The sequence below is a fragment of the Amphiura filiformis genome, chromosome 1 (genome assembly GCF_039555335.1).
Source record: "Amphiura filiformis chromosome 1, Afil_fr2py, whole genome shotgun sequence".
Taxonomy (NCBI): Eukaryota; Metazoa; Echinodermata; class Ophiuroidea; order Amphilepidida; family Amphiuridae; genus Amphiura; species Amphiura filiformis.
Genome location: NC_092628.1, coordinates 74797809 through 74820816, shown reverse-complemented (window position 1 = coordinate 74820816; position 23008 = coordinate 74797809). Strand labels below are relative to the sequence as shown.

The 23008-nt window shown below is 38.0% G+C and overlaps 1 pseudogene; it reads left to right on the top strand.

The window, feature by feature from the left end:
* Positions 1–23008, top strand: part of LOC140163008 (uncharacterized) — a 301006-nt pseudogene that overhangs the window by 207898 nt on the left and 70100 nt on the right.

Genomic DNA, 23008 nt, shown 5'->3' with positions numbered 1-23008 from the left:
GGTGCTGTAGAAATTTTTGTTCAGCTTGCAAAGTACCGTGATTCTAGACCAACATAAAGAAGCCACTGTAGTTTCTCATACTGCAGTAAAAAACTCACTTGGTGCTGTGTAGACATTTTCGTTCAGCTTGCAAAGTACCGTGATTCTAGACCAACATAAAGAAGCCACTGTAGTTTCTCATACTGCAGTAAAAAGCTCACTTGGTGCTGTAGACATTTTCATTCAGCTTGCAAAGTACCGTGATTCTAGACCAACATAATAAAGAAGCCACTGTAGTTTCTCATACTGCAGTAAAAAGCTCACTTGGTGCTGTAGACATTTTCGTTCAGCTTGCAAAATACCGTGATTCTAGACCAACATAATAAAGAAGCCACTGTAGTTTCTCATACTGCAGTAAAAAGCTCACTTGGTGCTGTAGACAATTTGCTGCCAGTTTCAAATTTAACAGTACTCTGTAGTTTATATATCTGCTTATTAGTTAACAGTTAACCAAGTATTTCAGCTCGGGCACAAAGTGGTTATTTGGCTTTTCTTGATGACATGAAGAGATTTTACAGGCCACCTATTTAACTGCCCACTGCCTAATTAAACATTCTTAGCAAAGTATTTGATTCTTTTGAACAGGTATCAAACGCAATGAAACGAACCATTGAGGGAAAACTGGTAAGCATTGACAACCTTGATGGTCAGCCAGACTCCAGCTACATCAACATTGTTGTCGAAAGTGGGGAACAGCTGTTTGATTTGTCCATCAACAAAGCTCTAGTAGCTTTTACTTTTAAGACCTATGATGTACAGGAGCTGTTGAAGATTACAGAAGATAAGGAATATACATTCAAACTGGAATCGTCAATCATAGTGAGCATCACCCCTTCTACTAGTACATCATAAATACTTTCAGATGGAATGTAAACATGACTAGACTGAACGTTTGAAAATATTAGAATGTTTTAAAGAAAATCTTTTTCACAAACAAAATCGTTTTTAAAGAAAAAATTGTTTATGGTAAATAGAATACTTTTAAAATCTGAAGATACTATGTATAACGAAAAAAAAGCAATTTTAGATAATGTAATTGGTTCATACAAAAGAAATTGTTTCTAGGATAGTCATTAATTGATAAATAAAATATAGTGATGTAACTGAGGATTAAATTATTTTGAAAAGAAAGTAAAAGATGAAATATATATTAACAAACTTTTCATTGTAAACAACTTGATAATTAAGTTACTTATTAACTGAATTATTTTGAATCACATTAATATTTTTCAAAGGTGTTCAACAACCATATGATGAGATGGCAATAGATAGAGTTACAGGAAGATGATATTCCACTAGCCATGTTGGTCAGCAAAAGTAACTATCAACATGCTGAAAATGGTAAGTTACAAATGTGAAGATGCTGCTGATTGCAATCCCATAAGACCAGAGGATGTGAAGATGTGAAAGGAGACCTTTGGGTTGAACATCAATGGTGATGCTTCAAAAGTTATCCATAGTCTTCAAGCTAACTCAAAGATTATAATATTATTAAATATGGTCATGTGTAATTAATTGAGGCATAGAAAAAGTGGGAGTTGTTACATTTCCCAACATGTTTCAGCAACATTTTACTATTATCTATTCATTATTTCTCTGAATCTTTGGATGTATTGTAGCATTTTACTTGAAAAATCAATATACATTGTAACATACCGTAAAAATTTGTTAGTAAGCATACATGTATGTGCGTATTAACAAGTTGCTTGGACAAGAACGATTTTTTAGTGTAATTTGTTAAACTTTTTCATTTTCTTTCTTTTAATTTAAAGAAAGAGTACTGCTTGAAGTTATACAGAAGGTAATTGATGAACATGACAAGAATGACAACATTCCACAAGACATGCCAAAGGAAGTGTATGACAGTTTGGGAGAACTTGTGCCGCAGGTGTGTCAAGTGTCATTGCCCGAGCCTTCTATGAGCCGCCTTTCCACACATCCACTAGTGCAGCAATGAGAAAGTACGCAACCAGTGCAGGTACAACCAATCCACTAACCATGAGAGCCACAAAGTTTCGCAAGCATATAGCTACAATGACACAACTACTATGTCTGAAGGACAACAAACTTGATCTTGTGGCAGGTTACATGGGCCATGATATCCACATTCATAGGGAGTTTTATCGTCTACCATCAAGTTCTTTGCAGCTGTCAAAGGTTTCCAAAGTCTTGGCAATGATGGAGAAAGGGCTTGCAGGAAAGTACAAAGGGAAGTCACTGGATGAAATAGGCATCAGCCTTGATGAAGGTAAGTATCATTTTGTCATGGCCTTACATGATTTATTTCATATTAGGGAAATAATCACATTCCAGTCATTGTACCATTGTACACAAAGCCATTGTTGGAATACCTTGTGGATCCAGAAATCAGACAGAAAGTGGGAATTGAGAGCAAGAACAAATATGTTTTTGCCAACCAAAGTAAGTTGTTATATAAAAAATGAGGAATAATGTCCCATACGTATTATTCATACCCAGGGTTTTGGAGGCTAGAAGTCCCTGTATTTTTGATTGGGATGCTTTGCCAACTGTTTCAAATTTAAATCGCATCCAAAAATTCTGACCTCCTCATATCTCCTTTAGTGTCCTCACTCACTATCATCATGCTCTTCCATCAACTTCCAAAGCCAGGTTCCACAAAAATATAAGTCCCCTTCTGTGCTGGTGAACTTACGCAGAAATATCCTTGATGATAATGATTTCCATCGCAGATAAATTACCATACAACCGAAGTGTAGTTTTTGCATATAATCTCTTGCTTCTTATCCTTCAAGTGAATCCTTCCACAAAATGTTCCCAGCATGTTGACTGTGAGTCGATCCGAGGTCAATGAAATGCCCGGTTCACTTCAAATCTTGGAGCACCGTGTGACATCATCTGTAAAACAACTCCTCACAAAGACTTATGCTGACCATTGAAATTATATTTACTTGATTTCACATCCAGTTTCATGTACAAATTAAGTGACATTAAACACAACTAAGATTTTCTAACTTTGTTTTGTTTTTTGTGTGTGTTGTTTTCTGCAAAATTTAGAGACTGGTGTGATACGTGGAGGATATGCTCTGGACATGACATCAAGAGAAGCCAAGCTTCAAGAACCACTAAGAATTAAGTCAACAAACATGAGACGGTACATGGCAACCATGACCCAAGTAAGTCAATATAGCGCAATATTTTACTGCATTGCAGCATTTTTGGGAGGTGAATCTCGACCGGGTCATCGGTAATTCGCAATCATGAAATTGGAAAGGCCAGCTGCAGCGGGTGTACAGTAGGAAGTTTATGAGTAATAAAATGGTACAGTGGTTGCTTATTTTGTACTGTTATGATTCTATTTGTAATATTTTTTTGCTCAAAACTTTGTTTTCTGCGTTGTACCCCGAATTCCGCGGAATTTCCGCAACGCGGAGGACTTTGGACAGACTCAACTTTGTTTTCCGCGTTGTACCCCTAATTCCGCGGAATTTCCGCAACGCGGAGGACTTTGGACAGACTTTAATGAAGCCACAATGACCTGGTGTAATTGTGTGTTTTTGCAGCCTTGAGGCACTCTCTTTATTCTTGGCTGTGTGATGTATTTTGGCCTTAGGGCACTCTTCTCAGAATTGGGCTTGGGCAATTAGGGCTAATACTAAATAGTAACAATCAATTTTGATGTCACACTTTGACAGCCAATAATGAATTGTCCCTGGTTATTTTTGTGTTGCTCCCAAAAGCCTCAAACAAAAAATACCAATCACACCTGCCTTGACTGGGTGATTTACCTTTTAATACCTACATTGTAAGTTGCACAAAATACCACAGACATGTGAAATCTGTGAGTACATGATCATTTTTGTTTTAAATGTGATTGCAATACTGACACAGGAATTTCTTTCATGGTTATCACATCTCTTTCTAAATTACTGAAACAAATTAACATTATCTTGTCACTGTCCAGTTTCCTTTGTAAAACTTCAATAAACTGATTCTCACTAGTATGTTAATTCCCTTTTTCTATTTTTTATTTGTATTTCTGGGTGATTTACCTTTCTTATTTCTATGGACATCTGTCTCTAAGGACTGTGTGGTATTGAGCAATCTGAGCATCTGGAATTATTTAAAAGCCTAAGCTGAATGATCATTGCACATGATGTAATAGATTATGCTCTGTGGTCTTACAGATGTAAGTGAATCTTGCGCAAATGGGGGAAGCTTGTAAGATGAAATCCCAACATAGTTGCATTAATTTTGCTGCTTGTTTTTTCTCAGCCATGCTTCATCTTGTGCAATCACAACTTCCCATTTGTTGTTCTCTAATATGAATGTTCTTATTTTCAAACACTTTCTCCCATTATCTTGTAGTTGATGGATGTAACACCGCAGCAGCAAAAATGGATAGTCGACCACTTAAGACACACGCTAGACGTTCACAATCTGCATTATAGAGCAACACTTGATGTAATTGAAAGAGTAGACATAGCTAAATTGTTGCTTGCTATGGACCTGAATAAGCTGAGTTTGCTTAAAGGACGTAGCATTGGTGACATTGATTTGAAAGGTACAGTGACAAAGTTCTGTATTGCCACAACAACTACCTGCCTTTGCATTCTGCTTCTTCTTGCCTTTCCCATGCGTATGGCTTTGAATAGTGTATATCAAAAAAATTGACAGCATTGATCCCATTCAGCATGAACTCTTATCATGTTTATAGTTTACAAATATTCATAGGTGATACATGTACTGCCAGCATTTGGGGGGGGGGGAGCAACCGTAGAATTCAGTGCCAACCCTACTCAAGTTTCACTAAGACTGTATCACTGAACATCATTGTTTAAAAACGACATAAGATTAGAAACAAGACACCTAGATAGGCACTGTATTTAGCAGTTGTGCCTCTTTTGTACAGACATGTATGATTTAAATAATCCAATGTTACATTAGTTACAATTTAAAGTGGCAATTATAGTATTGAGATCTGTTGGAATTCCTGTACTTTCACTTTCTGTGACTATACCATCAATAGGATCACTTCTCTGGTCTTCAAAGCCCAACAGACCAAGAAGAAAAAATCAAAGATATCTACGAACAGACACCGCTGGACAGAAGATGAGCTGAATGAAGTGCAGTCTTTGTTCAGGAAATTCTTTGATAAGGATAGAACTCCAGGAGAAGCAGCTGTATCATTGGCGATGAAGAAGAGTAAAAAAAATGGAGGCAACATCTGGAGGCTTCCCTTGAAAAGTATAAAAAGCAAAATAAGGTACATGCATACACATGCATCAAAAAACTGAAGCATTTTAATGGATGGAGACTTGATTTCATGTTTGTGGTACTACCCAACTGTTCAGAAATCTAATATTATAAAGAAAAACATGGATGGAGATTTTATTTCATGTTTGTAGTACTACCTAACTGTCTGGAAATCTTATCACAACTATGTTTGATGCAAGGGGTTTCATACATCTTATATGAAATGTACACATGTGTTTTAATTACATAAGAGGTGTTGATCTTTAAACCAATAACATATTGTTCTGCCTTGCATAATCAAAGAACCCCGCAAAGAACCTACAGTATTATCCTTGACGATTTTGAAACACAAATCCAGGCTACCGGGCCAACGGGTGTGTCATGTAAAAGGCATGCGTTGTGCATTCGTTCGACCACATATTGCGAGCGTATTACCCGATTTAAAAGCGGTCGCCCGGTAGCCTGAATTTGCCTTTCAAAATCGCCGAGGTTAGTTGAAACATACTGTAAGTTTGCACGGCTCATCCCACTGTAAGCTTCTGTATGCTCTGAGTCGTCAAGCTGCGTGATGCATCACTGAACAACAATTATGAAATGAAGAAATATTTACAGGGATGTTTGTCATAATAATGATATTCCTCATTGGTTTGTACCTCTCCGGCCAAAAAGATGTGAAAAGAAAAATCCTGGATGGGTACCATGAATAAACAAATATTGTATAGTATACAAATACAGGGTGTCCCAGAAAAAAATCAACCCTAAAAGGAAGAGTTGTACTCGCCAACATAGGAATGTTATGATTATAATTATTAGTGTATCAGTAAGTTCAAGTGAAATGCTATCCAATGACACCTTGATGATGTTTTTCCTCCTATGCATAACTGAGAACCATCATTTTGAAAATGATTCGTTAAAACACGTTTGTGAGAGTTTTTTGACAGTTTTTTTTTTTCAAGGCAAGTGGCCTGTGCAAGTTCAGAATCATTCTATTGCTTGGTTTGAGCCCCGGGGGTTTGAGTTCTTCCCAATTGTGGTAGCATTAGTGTTATGGGGTGACCAATTAATAGGGAAGAGAATTTTGCTCAGGTCAGATAATCAGTCAGTTGTTGCAATTATCAACAAACAAACTTCGAAATGCTCGAAAATAATGCATCTAATGCATTTTTTCGTTCTGCAGTGTCTCTTTTTGAGAGGATTTTGATGGGTAACCCCGACGCTCTTATGAAATTGTGTTTTGGTGCTGCACCTTTTAAACGGAATTTACAATGAGATACAGACAGCACAATCAAGATGTCAGCTTCCATGAGGAAAGAAATGACAGATAGTAGCGAAAATGATGTCTCAGAAAATGAACTTTCTGATGTTCCTGAAGTGGTAAACAAAGAAAAAGAGGCCAGTCAAGAGGAAATTTTATGGTAATAGATACACTGTAACCCAGAAAAACAAGGATTCTAATGACATTTCTGATGGTTTTAGTGGCAGTGGTGAATGGGACTATACACAATGATATGGCAAGTTATAAACAAACTTCTTTTGAATGACAGTTAGTCAACAATTTGATGATGTTACTGACTGTAAACAACTTGGTGAATCTTCTGGCCCTGAAAGGGATTCTGACAGTGATGATTCAGTAAGCTTATATTCAGAAGAATACTCTGACTATGAATCTGATTGGAATTGACACTGACAGTGACAGTGAAAATGACACGAACGATACATCGACAACTGGGTTCCGCATAGACATACGTATATTGAAACAACTCTTTTTAAAAACTTTCAGAAATGCCAATCAAAAGAAGGTTTGGAATTACAAGAATTATGTAGGCTGGGCCTTTCTATAAAACTTCTTATTTTCTGTATAAACTGTGACTTTGAATATGAATGCATGATCTTCAAACTTAGCTGATCATGCTGATGGGGCATATAAAACATACGAGGTGAACGGCTTGATGAATATGCCAAAACCAATGACAAAAAAATCCTTGCAAAATAACGTTTTGAACCACCAGGTTAAAAACCAGTTTGACCCCTGCAGAAATAATGGTTTGGTCCTGTTAGTTTATTGCTAAAAGATCAATATGAAGTGATATAAGATCAATATGAGGTGATACATGTGTATTGTCTATTTGTTTATCATGGGCACCATCAGTGTTCATTGGGCCAATCAGCGATCACCTTTAACAAGGCTTGATTCTTGTGTGTGTGTATGTACCACCATTATTCTGTCAACATTCATGCAGACAAGTCATGTGGTGAATTTTTTTCCCACCCACCACTCCCTATTGCAAGGTGTGCATTTAAAGCCATTAAAGGTTTGAAAATAGTATAATAAAAGCCGAAAGTTTATGGCTAATTAAAAAATGTTGATGTATAAGAAAGAATAATCTTGGATAATCAAAGAAAATTTAATAAAATATGTGACATTATCTGAAGAAGATTATATTGTAAATTAAATTTAATACTGTAACAAAAAATGTGCAACTCACTTTGCTTTGTTTGTTCATTTAAACTACTGGGTGAATAACCTACACCAGGATATTATCTACATAAGTGTGGTACCAGTAGCAATTATAGCAAAGATGTATTAATATCGAATTGTTGGACTCGTGGAGCAGTTTACCATTGGTATGTTAGTCCTGATGATCTTTTTCAAGGGGCTTATTTAATCATTTTTAAATATCTAACTGTTTTTGATGTAGTGCTTATAGATGGGCAATATATGTATTTTATAACGTTTTTCTGGCTTAATAAAATGAAATGAAATATGTAATTACTTACAAGAGTTAGGGTGTGCAATTTGACATATATTCATATGCTCTGGGCTCTTTTATATTTATGATGGCGGTATCAGCAAAGTTCGCTATGATAAAAATGTCATAAGACCACCCTGTGTTTGGCTATATTAAAGAATAAATTTTGCAGGTACTTCATCTTGTAGAAAAAGTAGTTTACGGTAACTCTTCTCTGAGCTAGTTTAACATGTTGAATGAACTGTTCTATGGGTGTGATTTAACTTTCACTATAATATTATCAAGGATTACTCAATGTTAAAACAGTCAAGTAAGGCAATGTTTTCTAACATGTATTTAATTATGTACATGTATACTTTATATATTTTCATATTGGATTAATATACTATTTTATATCCAAATTAACCTTTCAGGAATTTCTCTCCTAGGATTCCAGGAAGCAATCTCTTGGAAGAACAGTATTCATGCACAGTTATCGTAAAGATTCAGCCCACTATTCACTAATATAATTATTCATTTGTTTAGTTATGACATGATCAGCTCCTGATTCATGATCAATTCAGCTCCCAGGTAGATTGTTCACTGGGGAGGTACTAGATTCCAGGTAGATTGTTCACTGGGACGGTATATCCAATAATATATTCATTATGACATGATCAGTTCCCAGGTAGGTTGTTCACTGGGTTGAGGTAACTTAGGTAGGTTCATCTAGGTCCTGATTCATGATCAATTCAGCTCCCAGGTAGATTGTTCACTGGGGAGGTACTAGATTCCAGGTAGATTGTTCACTGGGGCGGTATATCCAATAATATAGTTTTGTTATGACTTAATCAGCTCCCAGGTAGATAGTTCACTGGGGAGGTATCTTAGGTAGGTTCATCTAGGTCCTGGTAATAATACTAACTATATTTTCAAAGTATTGTGGAAGCTGTTTTCTTAATGTGCATGCTAATTTATTATAACATATGATATTTGATGCAAATAAATTTATGAATGTCTGTCTGAATGCCTGACAGATACGCAATTGGTGTTTGTGGTCGAATTATTTCTGTCTGGGGGTAATTGCAGTGTGGTATTTCCGTAATAAACTACAGTACTACAATCGTAATATCATTATGCATTTAAAGTGTATTTTGGTCAATCATACATAGTAATGCTATTCTAATTTAATTATATTGATTTAATTGTTACTGCCTAAATGTATTGATCTTTATTTACACCAATGACTCTTGTTTACATTTAATTTTATTACTTTGTTGAGCTATTAGCATCACTTGTATATTGATGTTGATGGTTGATGAAAATAAAATATGAATGAATGAATGAATGCCAAATCCTGTAATAAAATTGTAAACAATATGGCGGACTACAATATGAAACAGGCAGCCAAGACTGCAGTAAAAGCAACCGATAATAGCAACCTTACAGTGACCTCAGATGGTGCGTGGTCAAGACGCGGATTTGCTTCAAACTATGGTCTTGTGGCTGTGATGTCGACAGTAACCGATCAAGTTTTGGATGTTGAGGTCATGGGTAATGCAAAGCATACACTATTTGGAATAAGAACGAAGGAAGTGAGGAATATGATCAATGGAAACTTAAACACAAATGCAGTATAAACCACGATGGATCTTCCGGCAAGATGGAATCTGATGGGGCAAAGAAGATCTGAGAACGTTCAATGGAGAAACATGGAGTTATGTACACAACAATGGTTGGAGATGGGGATTCATCAACCTTTGAAACAATTAAAAATTCTTATGATGGAATTAAGGTTGAAAAGGGGGAATGCATTGGGCACGTGCAGAAGAGGGTGGGAAAATTACTCCGGGAGCTCGCAAAGAAGCACACGAAGAACTGCAACCCCCCTTTCGGATGGAAAGGGTCTTGGAGGAAAGGGGAGATTGACTGTCGCCGCACTGTGCCTACGCATTGTCACAAATCGGCCACAAATTTTTGTTGTTGTTATGATTGTCAGCCGGTGGAATAGTCACAGAATTGTTCAGTACTTCCGTGTTTATGCCAGACTGGTTTATCATGCTCATGTTGCTACAGTAGGCCTACATTGAAAAAAATATATACAAATTGCAACAAGGCAGTGTTGTTTTTCCACTGCCAGAGATTGCAAGAGGTGAATGCATGACCTACAAAAATTGGTCCCTGGAAATCAATTTGTATGATAATTAAAATGTGTTACTAATGTTGCTATTATGTTTTTGTTTTTTTACAGGTACTTAGATAAATAAACAAACATGTGGTCAGCAATAAGGAAGTTGGAGATTGTTGAGTTGCCGGGGCTGCCGGAGAGGTGGCTCAGAGAAGCAGATGGTGGGCTAAGGAAAGAGATGCTGTGGAGCGAGGAGGTAGAGAGAGAGGAGAGGGAGGAGGCGGAAAGGGAGAAGAAGGAGGCGGCGGAAACGGAAGAGGCGGCGAGGAGAAGACAAGAAGCAGAAGAAAGACGCATTGAAAGAAAGCAAGAGGGACAGACTCTGATGAAGAGAGAGATGCCTATGTCATCTGTAGCTTGTGAGAGTGCATTTTCCACCCAGAACTGTACTTTTAGAAGGCTAACTGCTTCCAACCTACAGAACCTGATGACCATTCATGCTGCAGTGGCAGATGACTTCAACTTTGACAGACCAAAATTTTGCACTATGGGAAGCCTCTGCAGCAAGAATGATCAAGAATTTACTACTAGTTATTAGAAGCGGTCATTGTTTTCTAAAATGGTTTCTAATCTGGTGACTAGCGCAGAGATCCATGACCGCAAACATGCTGAAATATAACTCCAGCAAGATCTAACAGCAAGAAACAACAAAGAACTATAGATCAATACTCCTTCTGAAAGTGACGGAGAAAGGAGCGGCTACTCGAAAAGTTGGAAAATTTTTGAAACTCCAAGATCCGGAAGAAAAATCCCATCTGGGGTTAATTACTGCAATAATTTCACATATCGACAGTGACGAGGTAACTCAAGCAGAAGATGGTGGTTTGGGAGAGTTAGGAGCCATCAAAGACCTGATTAAACTTGTTACAGATGACCCAGGACCAAATTCAGATACGGCTACGCCAACCACAACGACAATTTCCACGACAGCCCCTAAAAAAAAACCACTGGACTGAAAGTCATCAAGAATGAATTTAAGATCAGCAGACAGATTGGTAAGGCAAACCAGAAGAACAGACTGACTTACTCCAGTCTGATCCATCAGATTGATAGTGGGATCAGCAAGAAGTATGCAGAAAAAGAAGTGGTAGAAGCCATCATCAAAGCAATTTCACCAGGTGTCAGACTTCGAAGCTATCTGGAGAGCTGCCCTAGTCTCTCGCTAGCGCAAGTGAAACGAGTATTACGTAGTCACTACCAGGAACAGGCTGCTACTGAACTGTATCATGAACTCACCGCGGCACGACAAGAGAAGAGCGAGATGCCTAAGGAGTTTGTGATGCAGGCGTTAGATCTGCGGCAGAAGATCATCGTGGCATCAACCACTGATGACTCTGGCATCAAATATGATCCCGCCACAGCCAGGGACCTCTTCCAAATGGCTGTGAAGACCGGACTCCAGAACGACATGGGAAACAACCAACGGTCACGTCTGGGGGACAGGCAGTGACCCAACCAGCACATATGTCCCCACAAATATGCCATTTAACACCAAAACATCACAAACTGGTCAAGCTTGTAGGACACAAGTGTACCATTTGTTACAGCATTAATGGAAAGGCTGTGACAGCTCTTTGGGACACTGGGGCCCAGGTATCAGTGATCTCTCGAGGATGGTAGAAGAAGAATCTTCCAAATGTTCAACTCCGACCCCTCACTGACCTGTTGGACCCAGATACTGACCTTCAGCTGAGCGTAGCCAATGGTACACAGATACCATATGATGGCTGGATACCCGTCATCCTAGACATGTCACTGGATGGAAAGGTAGCCCAACAGATTTCAGTTCCATTTCTGATTTCTGTAGATCCACTGTCTGACTCCATCATCGGGTATAATGTAATCGAGGAAATTATAAGAGGACCCACAAATGCACGAAAACCTACCATTAAAGCGATCATAAACCTTGTCAACACAAATGACCCCTGTGAAGTAAAGGCCGGCAAAACAGATATCGTTGTTCCGGGAGAGCAGCAAGTTCTTATCACATGCCGAATACACCTAGGACTATAACCGGACAGTTTACCACACGAGCTGGAATGCAGGTCCAGTGGGTTACAGGTACCAGAACTGGATTGCAAGGAAGGATGCATGGGGAAATGACAAGTTGATGAAAAATCTACTGCTGAGCTACCCCCACCTCCACTAGATCGAACCAGCCACTTCCTTCAATTTCTCATCCACCTCCCTCAACTGCTGAGCCATCTTCACCTCCATCTTGCAGCAGTCAGCCATCTAACCCGCCATTAAGTATGTGCCAATGCAATCCATTTGGAATGAAGCAGGCACTGAGTAGGTCCTTGAAGAAAACAAGAAATAATTTACCAAAGGACTCAAGTCAAAAGGCCAATTTGTTGTCAAATATCATACATGTAGCAACAGATCTGTCACTAAACAAGGACTATGTTCTTCTAGGATGTACCATTCTTGAGTTATAATCGAAAAGGTCAAAGGTTAGGCTTTTGGCTCTATGAGGGCCAAAAACATTAAAGTGCTCCGATGTTGCAAAAAGAGGTGTCAAAATCTTCATTTTGATAAATCAATTCAAATAAGGATAGGACTGCACCATCTTGGATGTTTCGCTACCTAGGTAACAGAGCAAAATAAGTCAAGGTCAATGGGCCTCAATGGTACTTTTCAAATATTTTTGCAATTTTCATTACAGGTTGAAGCAGCAAAGACCCTTGACAATGGCCAGCAAGTCAGAAATGTCAGAATTAAAGAAGACAACACAGATATGCAATTATCCAAAAGCCCTGTCAAAATAGGTAAAAATCAAGGCTACCAATAGTAGTGTTAAAAAGAAGAGCTACCTTAGAGAATTGGCATTAAGCACACTGCAGATCTACAGATGTTGAGGTTAATATAATACATCACATATTGAATTTTACTTATGTCTATTGAATACACTGGATATTTAAAAATAAAATGTACATGTTTTCAAAAAAAAAAACATTTTCATTGTGAACATTATGGCATTAATGCATGAAAACAGGCAAAATTTATATTTTGTTTTTGCTTTTTTCTTTCAATATATACTTTTAGATGAAGCCCATAACAATGCAAAATTGGAACAAAAGTTCACTTTTATTATATTATATATTATTTATTACTAACATTTAATAATTAAATTAATTTCATAATGACCCATGCTGGAGATAAGAATGGCTTCACTGCTAGAGCTGGATTTATATTTGAAGTTAGCAAATCAGAGGGGGACTGTCATGGTGAGATGAATGCTGCCAAATATGAACGGTGGTCTACTGAACAGCTATTGCCCAATTTGAAGCCAAATTGTGATTGTGTTTGACAATGCCTCCTATCATAGTGCCCAGGAAGAATTGCTGCCCAGAAAGGGGTGGAGAAAGGCGACTTTCCAGAAGCTTGGCATTCAAGCCTGGCTAACTAGGAAACATATACCATATTATGAAGATGATCATTGCAGAGCTTCTTCAACTGGTGGATCCAATATGCCCCATTTACAGCCATAAGAGAGTGGATAACTGGCCAATTTATAACTATTAAATTAAATATCATTTTTGTATTTCTTCAGTTTCCAACTTCAGACAGTTTTAATGGTGAAATAATAGCTATAGAAGAGAAGCAATAGCGTCAGCAGCAGCTGAATTCCAGTATGTCATAACAATTTGCATTGAGGACTATTCAGATGAAGGAGTCAAAGAAGTCATGGCAACAGAACAAATCCTGTATGGAACACTACAAATACAGAATACCAAATATATATTGAAAACACTTGAGTAGCTAATGAGTACATCTATATACAAGCTATGTCATAAGAAATTAATATATGGTCATCTTTCATTTTTAAACTAGACATATGAAAGGAGCGCGAGATGAGAGGGAGGAGGAGCCGACTGAGCGGGACGTGGTCATGGTGGTCGACATTATCAAATACGCAAGTGGAGGCAGTAACACCCGTCATGCCCGCCCTGACCATACCGGTAGTCAGAGAGGTTATAAACAAGCCATTTCAACATGTTCAAAACACCTCTGGCCCTTCTCATCGTGCTGATGATCGCAAAGAGAACCCATGGCGGAGGAAGAAATATTTGGGATACTGTGGTAGATCACCCTTATGTAATGTGATCAATTACATAAACTTTTATAGTCATGAACATATAACATTCATTTCAAACATAACTAACATTACATGTAAAATTGTTCGCATATAAGTTATTCTCATTGATGTTTATACTATTTGTTTCTTTTTAGATGCATCTGATGAGACTCCTGTACGAAAGCGGAAATGGCAGTGGAAAATAGCAGGAAGCGTCAAAAGACCTTTGAACAGAAAAAATCTCGCGTGATTGAAACTACATATAGAGATTGTTATTACATATATAATGAATTAATATTTGTTTAAGGTTAAACAAAGTGTTGAAGGGCTTTACCTCCAGAAAAAATATATTATTACCTTATACGTAAGAAAATATGTCTACTTATCATGTGAAATAAAAAAATCCGGAAAAAAATGTGTGAAAATGTGTTTTTAGCCTATTTTTTTAGCTCTTGTCAAGCACTATTATTCGATTTGTTTACAAGCGCCAAGCAACTGAGAGTGATTGACATCTTTATTATTAGAGAAGAATGGAATCTGTATAGTTCATGAATATTCATGTAGTATTTATACAACCTGTATCCCAGCCATTTTGCTTAGCTATCATAATCGTTCATATACGACGCCCATATGATCCATGGTGTTAAACTGATATTCAGCAACTTTATATCTCTCGATCTTTGCGATCCGAAATATTGAATTTCAACTTTAGGTACATCTCTAGCAAGATAATTAAATACCTGTCACAAATAGAGGTCTTGAAATGTTACTTGCAACGTTAAAAATGTGAATAGAGAACAAATCGGGTTCAAACATGCTTCAAAAATATGGTAATCGCGTAAGGTAATTGTCAACGCCTACTACCAGAATAGCCGGAAGAGGGCAGACTTCATAAGGGAGTGTTCATAATATATTTTAGTGGGGGACAATTTCCTGGGTTTTTGGTTTTGTTTTTTTATTTTATCTTCCTGTTCGGGTGTTTCGGTTGGCACATTTTTGTGGTCATTTTCATGCACTTCACAGGAGTTTTTTCGTGGCTTCTCTGTAGCTGTCGTGTGTCTTTTCCCCCACGTACAGGGTATAAATAATAAATGAATAATAATATATGAAAAAAAGAATCTGGAACTTCAACGTCAAAAAACAAAACAAAAACAAGACAAACTGTACCCTGCTAAAAATATCTACCCCTATCCTCTCTGAGAATAAAAATAATAAGACTCCAACCTCACCTGCAAAAAATATTTTTTCGGGGATAATTTGGGATAAGTTCGGGCCTATTTTATTATGACAATTTTCAAAATCTATAAGGTGAAATACGGTGTCGTGATGTGCGGCAGATTTGGGGTGCATTTTCAGCCATTTAGTTTAGACTCTGTTGTATTTTTAGCCATGATTTTATTGACCCTCGGTGTCTTGAAAATTAGGTTTAAGAAGGGTATTTTTCAATGATTTTCTCGAAAAAGTAAAAATTTGCGAAAACTTTCAGTCCAAAAGTTGATACAATTTTGGGTCTGTTTTATTCAAATTTGGTTTAAAATCGCATCGTACCGTAGTTTTTTCGGAGTCACAGCCTCACATCCTTACCCAAACCAACTTGAGAAGGTTCCCCGGGGTGTGTGCAAATTTGCAATTTATAGGCCTACACTCATCATTTAAGCCTAAAATCAAAGTGTTAATACCATTAACACTACCATGGCCCGTTTTGTCGTGATGACTGGCTTCCAAAATGTAGGCCTATTTTAAATTATAAATCTGGTCCCGCTTAGAGGTGTGTTTTTACCCATGGAGGTCTCTCCCTCGGGTTCGTGGATGTGCCACAGTTTTGGGGTAGCCTAGGCCTACCTTTTCAACGACTATGATGGGTGGGTTTACAGCGAAGACCAACTTTTGGGCGCATTTTGGCAAAAGTGCCCAATAAAAAAGCGTCAAATTAGGCCAAATGTGGGTGACTTTGATCACCGCGGTACAAATGTTTTGAAGAGACCCGCCCGAGGTGTTTTTATAAAAAAAATGGTCGGGCCTGCTAAAAAACCTCCCGGAATCAAGCATGGGTAGGTATACCAAAATGCCTTGAGACCCACCCCCCCCCCCCCAACCCAACCCAGCGCCGGGACCTCCATGACATGATATTCTCCGCAAGTCCACCAGAAAATATAAAAATATTTTGATAGGCCTACTAGACCTATATTTGTCTGTAAACCTTTCTTGTAGTTGTAGGCTACCGCGTATATCTACCGTGATGACAGTAGCGTAGCTGCCGGGGGCAATTGCAAAATTGCCTATTTGGGCCCCCCCCTAGTGCAAGGAAAAAAGAGGGAAAGAGGGGGGGAAGAGGAAAAAAGAGAGGGTGAGAGGAGGGGCAGAGAGATGGGGAATCCAAACGATATGCAATAGGCCTACAGCTCAATAGGCCTACCATATACGATTATTATCAATAAGCCTGGCAAAAATTGTCTATTTGGGCTCCCGCCCCCAGTGGGAAATTTGGTGGATTTGGGCCCCGCCCATAGGGCCTACAGTCTTGCCCCTCCTGGAAAAAATCCCAGCTACGCCTGCTGCGTGATGATGTTGCAAAGTTGCGGAAGTTCATTCATAAATTTTCCATTTCCACTCGACAACAACCCGGGACAACAACAGGCCAGCACGCAGCCGCAGTAGCTGAATCCCGAGCTAATCAGAGACATGTGCGTTTCTCTTTCAACAGAAAATATGTGACCATGTGACTGACACGATGTACGCTTCAAATAATTATGCTCTCGGCGTCGAAAGTATGATAATGGCAAATATTTATAACTAGCGGGATACCAAGCGCTTGCTGGTCCCGCTAGATGAGTAAATGGGAGCGATCACTAAAACAGGAGGAATTACTGAAAAGGTAGAATCATTGAAAAGGTAAATTTTATTTTTCTAAACCTGTTCCTTCTTGCATTTCCATTTAGCTTCTTTCTTTCTTTCTTTTCAGTTTCTTCTACATGGGTCTAGTTTGTTCCCATTAAAAAATTGCTATTTAGCTTGGGATTTTCCGTTTCCATGTTATTTATTTATTTAGGCCTAACCGCATTCCCATTATTTTCTAAATCTGTCCTTTCTTACGCTTTCCTTTTAGCTTCTTTTTTATGCTGCTTAGCTTGTGATTTCCCGCTTCCATGTTATTTATTTAATTCTGTTTTCATTATTTTGGCTTCATTTTTCTTATATTTTCTGATTAGTTTTTAATTTTAGCTTTTTTTTCTTACGTTTCCTTCTTTATTTTGCTCCCGCTTTCATTTAGTAACCCGTATAATACCCGTATCTTTTTTGTCTTCCCTTTCTTTTCTTTTTTATTCATTTTATTCTTTCTTTCTCTTCAGTTTCTCCTACATAAATCTATTTTGTTCCAATAGATATATGCTGCTTAGCTTGTGATTTTCCGTTCCCATGTTATTTATTTATTGAACCCCGTGCCGTTTATAAATCTACCCTTACTTACATTTGTCCTTTTAGCTTTAGGTTTTTTTTTTCTATTATTTTGTTCCCATTTTTCATATTTCCTGCTTATTAAGTTGTAGCTTGTGATTTCCCGTTTGTATTTAATTCTGTTCTCGTTATTTTAGCTTCCTTTTTTCATGAATTATTTATTTATTTATTTATTCTTTCATTTTTTAGGTTCCTTCCTTCCTCCCGTATCCTTACGATTTTTATCATTTTGGTAATCTCTTAACCAAACCCAGTACCCCTTTTTGTCCTACTTTCTTTTCTTTTCTGGCACGGAAAGTTGGCCTATGCATATGCGCCTTCCTTTTATTTATATATAGATTTATTTATTTATTTACTCTAATCCACAACCCTGTACCCATAACCCATCCATAGTAGGCCTACCTTCTCAGTTTTGTCCTACTTTCTTTTCTTTTCTATTTCTCTGGCACGGAAAGTTGGCCTATGCATATATACGCCCGTCTTGCGTGCGAAGTCACATCCCTTGTACGCCAACGCACTAACACCAACGCTGCTGCCAGTTAGTTACGGTATCGCTACCACTGACAATAAAAGGCCCGGAAAAAAAAATCCGGTTTTAACCATATTTGTTGACCGTTTTCAACCAAATAAAGTGCAATGCATTTCCCGTATATATTCCTCAATCTCCGGACGATTCATAGGCCTAGAATAAATAATGAAATTGTACACTGACTCTCTGCACCCCGTGTCTCCACGCAGGCACTATCACCACTCTAGACTACCAGACCACTGTTTCCTCGTTACCTTAGTGATGACGCAAAGACCTGATTCACGCGTCGTAGCCTTAATTTCTTGACTGCCAACCTTGATGCAGTGGCGGTAAATGGGGCGCGTGAGATCTGCGTGGGACGAAAAGCTCGTGAGATCATTATTAAATTATGCGCTGTTATGCATCTAGATAGCCTGAATCATTTCTTGGCCACCTCGTAGTTGGCAGAAAACGGGCAATGTTGCTATGCATGCGTATGGTTTTTTAATGGAAATATTATTACGCGGTTCACACTGTCCTTATTACCCACAATGCCACTGCGATCGATTTTGCATAGCAACACGACAGTTTTTTATGTTATTCTCTTAGTTACCACCAATTTTAGCAAAAACGAATGTCCGATGGAAAATGGCAATATGTCCCCGATCAATATACCAATAAATCAAAGCCGAAAGTTTAGGCAATTGGAGAACACTTTCGCGCACAAGATGGGCAACCTTCCTTTTATTTATATAGATGAACACTCCCTTATTTAGCCACACCTCAGTTCCTTTCTCGGGTTGCCTGGTATATCAGCAAAATCCTACACCTATCGCCTTCCCTTGGTAAAATCCCTGATAAAAACTCGTGATATTGAAATTGAATTTCAGCGCCAGAACTTCCGTCATTCTAGCATCATGGATGGATATGCAGTGGCGCCGCTAGGGGGAGCAGTATTTCCCCAATATTTTTTCTTTCCCACCCAGTTTTTAGGCAAAATCCCCACAATTATGTAATTTTCCACTTTTTGCGGCAATTTAGTGCAATGATTTCCAAGTGCCCCGTCTCAAATTCACTTCCCCCATGCCCCGAAAAAAAATTCTGGTTCCGCCACTCACGGGTATGGCCATAGCTAGGGGGCTTTCCCACCCACCCCCAGTTGCCCTTGGTTATGCTGGACGTATGAGAAATTTAGAGCTTGTTCAATTCCACCAATTTTAGAAATTTTAAAGGTATATAGGGCCTACAGTGTATATAGCCTATTAAAACGGATCACAGTCAAATAAAATATCGTAGGCCTAATAATTTTACCAATGGCATTTATTGAGCTGCTCCTATGGTTTAATATTGATATTATATAATTGAGCTCCTTGTCAAGCTCCTGAGTACAGGGACTAACTGAGCTCCCGCTATTTTCAGAAATGAAGGCCTGGCCTTAAATGAATAATTAAGATTGAGGCAGCCTTTTGTTTCATTTTACAGAACTTTTTTTTAATCCCCCCAAAATTAGTGGTTTTTTTTTAATGGGGAGTAGGCTTTTAAAAACGAAATTCAAATTTGGCAATATTTTCCATTGCTTAACGAATTGATCTGCGTGAAAATTCCTAAACATGTGGCCAGAGCGGGATGAGTGGTATAAAAATCTTAACTTGTGAGAAAGGACGTAGGCCTATGGGGTTGTATGAGGTTGTGGATCACGAAATGCCCCTTTAATGTGTGGTAAAGTCATTCTTCCTCCCTTTCGACATGCCAAAATTTATTCCCTCCCCCGGCCCCGGCTTGCCAAAAAATTGCGTTCTCGAAATCAAAAGGCTGTGCAATCAGTACCGGTATTAGCCTACTAATTAGGCCTATAAGCCAAAATTTCCAAGCGACTCGCTAAAATCGCTTGCCTCCCGTCCTCGCCAGCCAAAAATCACTTGTCCGCACCCCTGGACTGCCAAATTTTTGTGGCCCCTCCCCCTTGGCCTGCCGAAAATGCCCCACCCCTTTGCATAGGCATAGGCCTAGGCCTATATGCCAATTTTTTGGGATCCCCAATTTTCATACCCATACCTTAAATGGATTTCTAAATATCTACCTGTTGCAAGCGCAGCAAGCATGAAAATGTGCACATTTTTTTCGCTACTAACTACCCCCCCCAACATTTTCCCCTCCCATGCACCAGGTTCATTGGCGCTAGATTTTAAGCTAGAAAATACCTAAATATTTTAAAATCCAAACTCGGCAACACCACTTTATCGGGCAAATAGAGCCCGTCGTATACGTAAACAGCGTGTTTAAAAAAAAATGAGAGTGTCACTTTTGTCCAAAAAATTTCGAATTTTGGCCTTGAGCAGCGACAATCAGAGGTAAGAAAAACACAGTATGACGCAGCTTGAAATATAGAATCACTATATCAATTTTGAAGTTTGTACTTCAAAGCACAAGTCAAACGAGGTGAAATGGTTCTAAAAAAAATTGATTTCGCTGTATCTTTTTATCGCGAAACTAGACAATTTGACAGCAGCGAGTCGGAAAAATAGCAAATATCTCAATTTTCTGCTATCGAAATAAAAATTTAAATAGCACCTGCATATAGAAGAGGGTTTATAGAAATAATGTAGGTCAGAATTTTGTCTATGAAATCGTGCACGGAATTGTTATTACTGGTTACAAAACGACATACAAGTGGAGGCCATTTTACTTCAAATTCGGCAAACATGTAAGCTTACTAAAGCAAATCGAGACAAGCAATATCAAGAATGAATATGCACATTCTTTTATTGACTTGTTTGTAATGTGCGTCGTAGTGCCCAACAAAATCGCCACTTCCACTGAGAAATTATGGCCGTGTTCCCAAAAATCTTGATGCTCGGATATTGAAAAAAAATTGAAATGTTTGAAAAGTACATTTCTTTTTGAGCCAAGTGGAAAATTCAAGCATAATAATAACCCTTACACTTTCAGCTTTTAGACGTAGTTTATGCTTTTCTCTCTCTACGATATTTATTTCCAGAAATAGATAATTTTAAAGGGGGCTACATGCAGTCTCATTCTGGATCGATCATTGCAAAGTTTAGTATAACCTTAAAAGATCATCACTAACCTATTCAATTCATGAAAGAAAGAAGGAAGGAAAAAACAAACAAAACAAAAAACACATCCCTATCGCCATCTCAAAATATCACTTTTGTCAATATTCCGAAAATAAGTGCATAGGCCTACAACTAATAACCCTAATCTTCGTCTCTTAACTCTGCTTCAGTGCTCTCACGTTGAGTGTTGTCCACTTCACTTGCCAATTCTTCTTGAATCCTATAAAAGAATTCTATAAGTTCGCCTTTTTTCGCTTTCTTGCGTTTTTTTATTTTTTATAATCATCCTCCATGATTGAAGCAATGGGCTATTCCATTTGAAATCCACACACCCCCTGTGGAAGATTTTGGAATTCCAACCAAAATCATCAGTTTGAGTCGTCGACATTCCAACTGGAATTGAGGTCAGATTTCATCTGAGATAGTACGGCAAGGGTGTGGAAGATTTTGGTATTCCAACCAAAATCAACAGTTTGAGTCATTCCAGATCTGGAATTGAAGTTGACATTTCAACTGGAATTGAGGTCAAAATGCAAATCTTCCACAGGGTATCCGACTGAAAGTTAAATAAAGTTAAATTTCCCACTCAAAAACATCTGAAATAGTACCAAAATCAACAGGTTGAGTCGTCAATATTCCAACTGGAATTGAGGTCAAAGTACAAAATCTTCCACAGGGTAATTCAAAAACATGTATATTTCAACCCAAAAACATGTAAATTTCCAACTGGAATTGAAGATTGACTCTGAAAAGGGTGTGGAAGATTTTGGAAATCCAACCAAAATCATCAATTTGAGTCTTCCAGATTTTCATTATATGAAAAGTGCATGTTTGGAATTCCAGCTTTTCATAGTACCTTAGTATTGGTATAAAATCACTATACCTGATCTTATTATTTACTAGTAATCATGGTTTCAAACCATCAAATGCTGGATCTAATGAGATTGCATGCTCCCAGTCCCCAAGCACTCCGTGTATCCGCGGGTAGTTGTGAAATTTGAAAACCCAGACCCAAAACTTTTCAGTTACTTTTGTTGCTCAAATTCATACATTAAAAAAAAATTTCAGCCCAATTGGAGTTATTTTATCACCAATTTGACGCTGTCTTTCAGGTTTTTGTTTGTTTGAGCATTTAGCTCTGAAAACCTGGGGGGGGGGGTCAATCCCATTGTAGCATGTACACCATCCACGATAATCAACTTTTGAAAAGCACCCTAAACAAGGATTTAACCCTTGCCTAAACGTTACCATAAACAGGTAACACGCACCTGTTTTTTCACACCCTAAACAGGGATTTTATTCCTTGCATCAAATTTCATTTCCGCATATTAGCAATTGCAATTTTGCTACCTTTTTTTCCAAAATTTCATGCATTTACACCCTACTACTACTACTACTACTACTACTACTAATTGAAATTTAATACCGCGCCAAAAACCAAAACAATTTGCACTAAGGCGCATGAAAACATAAACAATGCATAAAAACAAGAATAATATAATACATAAAAACATCATAACATCAGATAAAGTCCAAAATCAAGCAAAATGAATACCCTAAACACGATACGCGCATAATTTTAATAATTTGTCATAAAATTTGTATTATATCGTGAATTTCAAAAAATGAAAATTATTTGATATCAGAAAGACATTCTTCGTATTCAGAATGCAATTCGATATGTCTGATGTGCTCTCA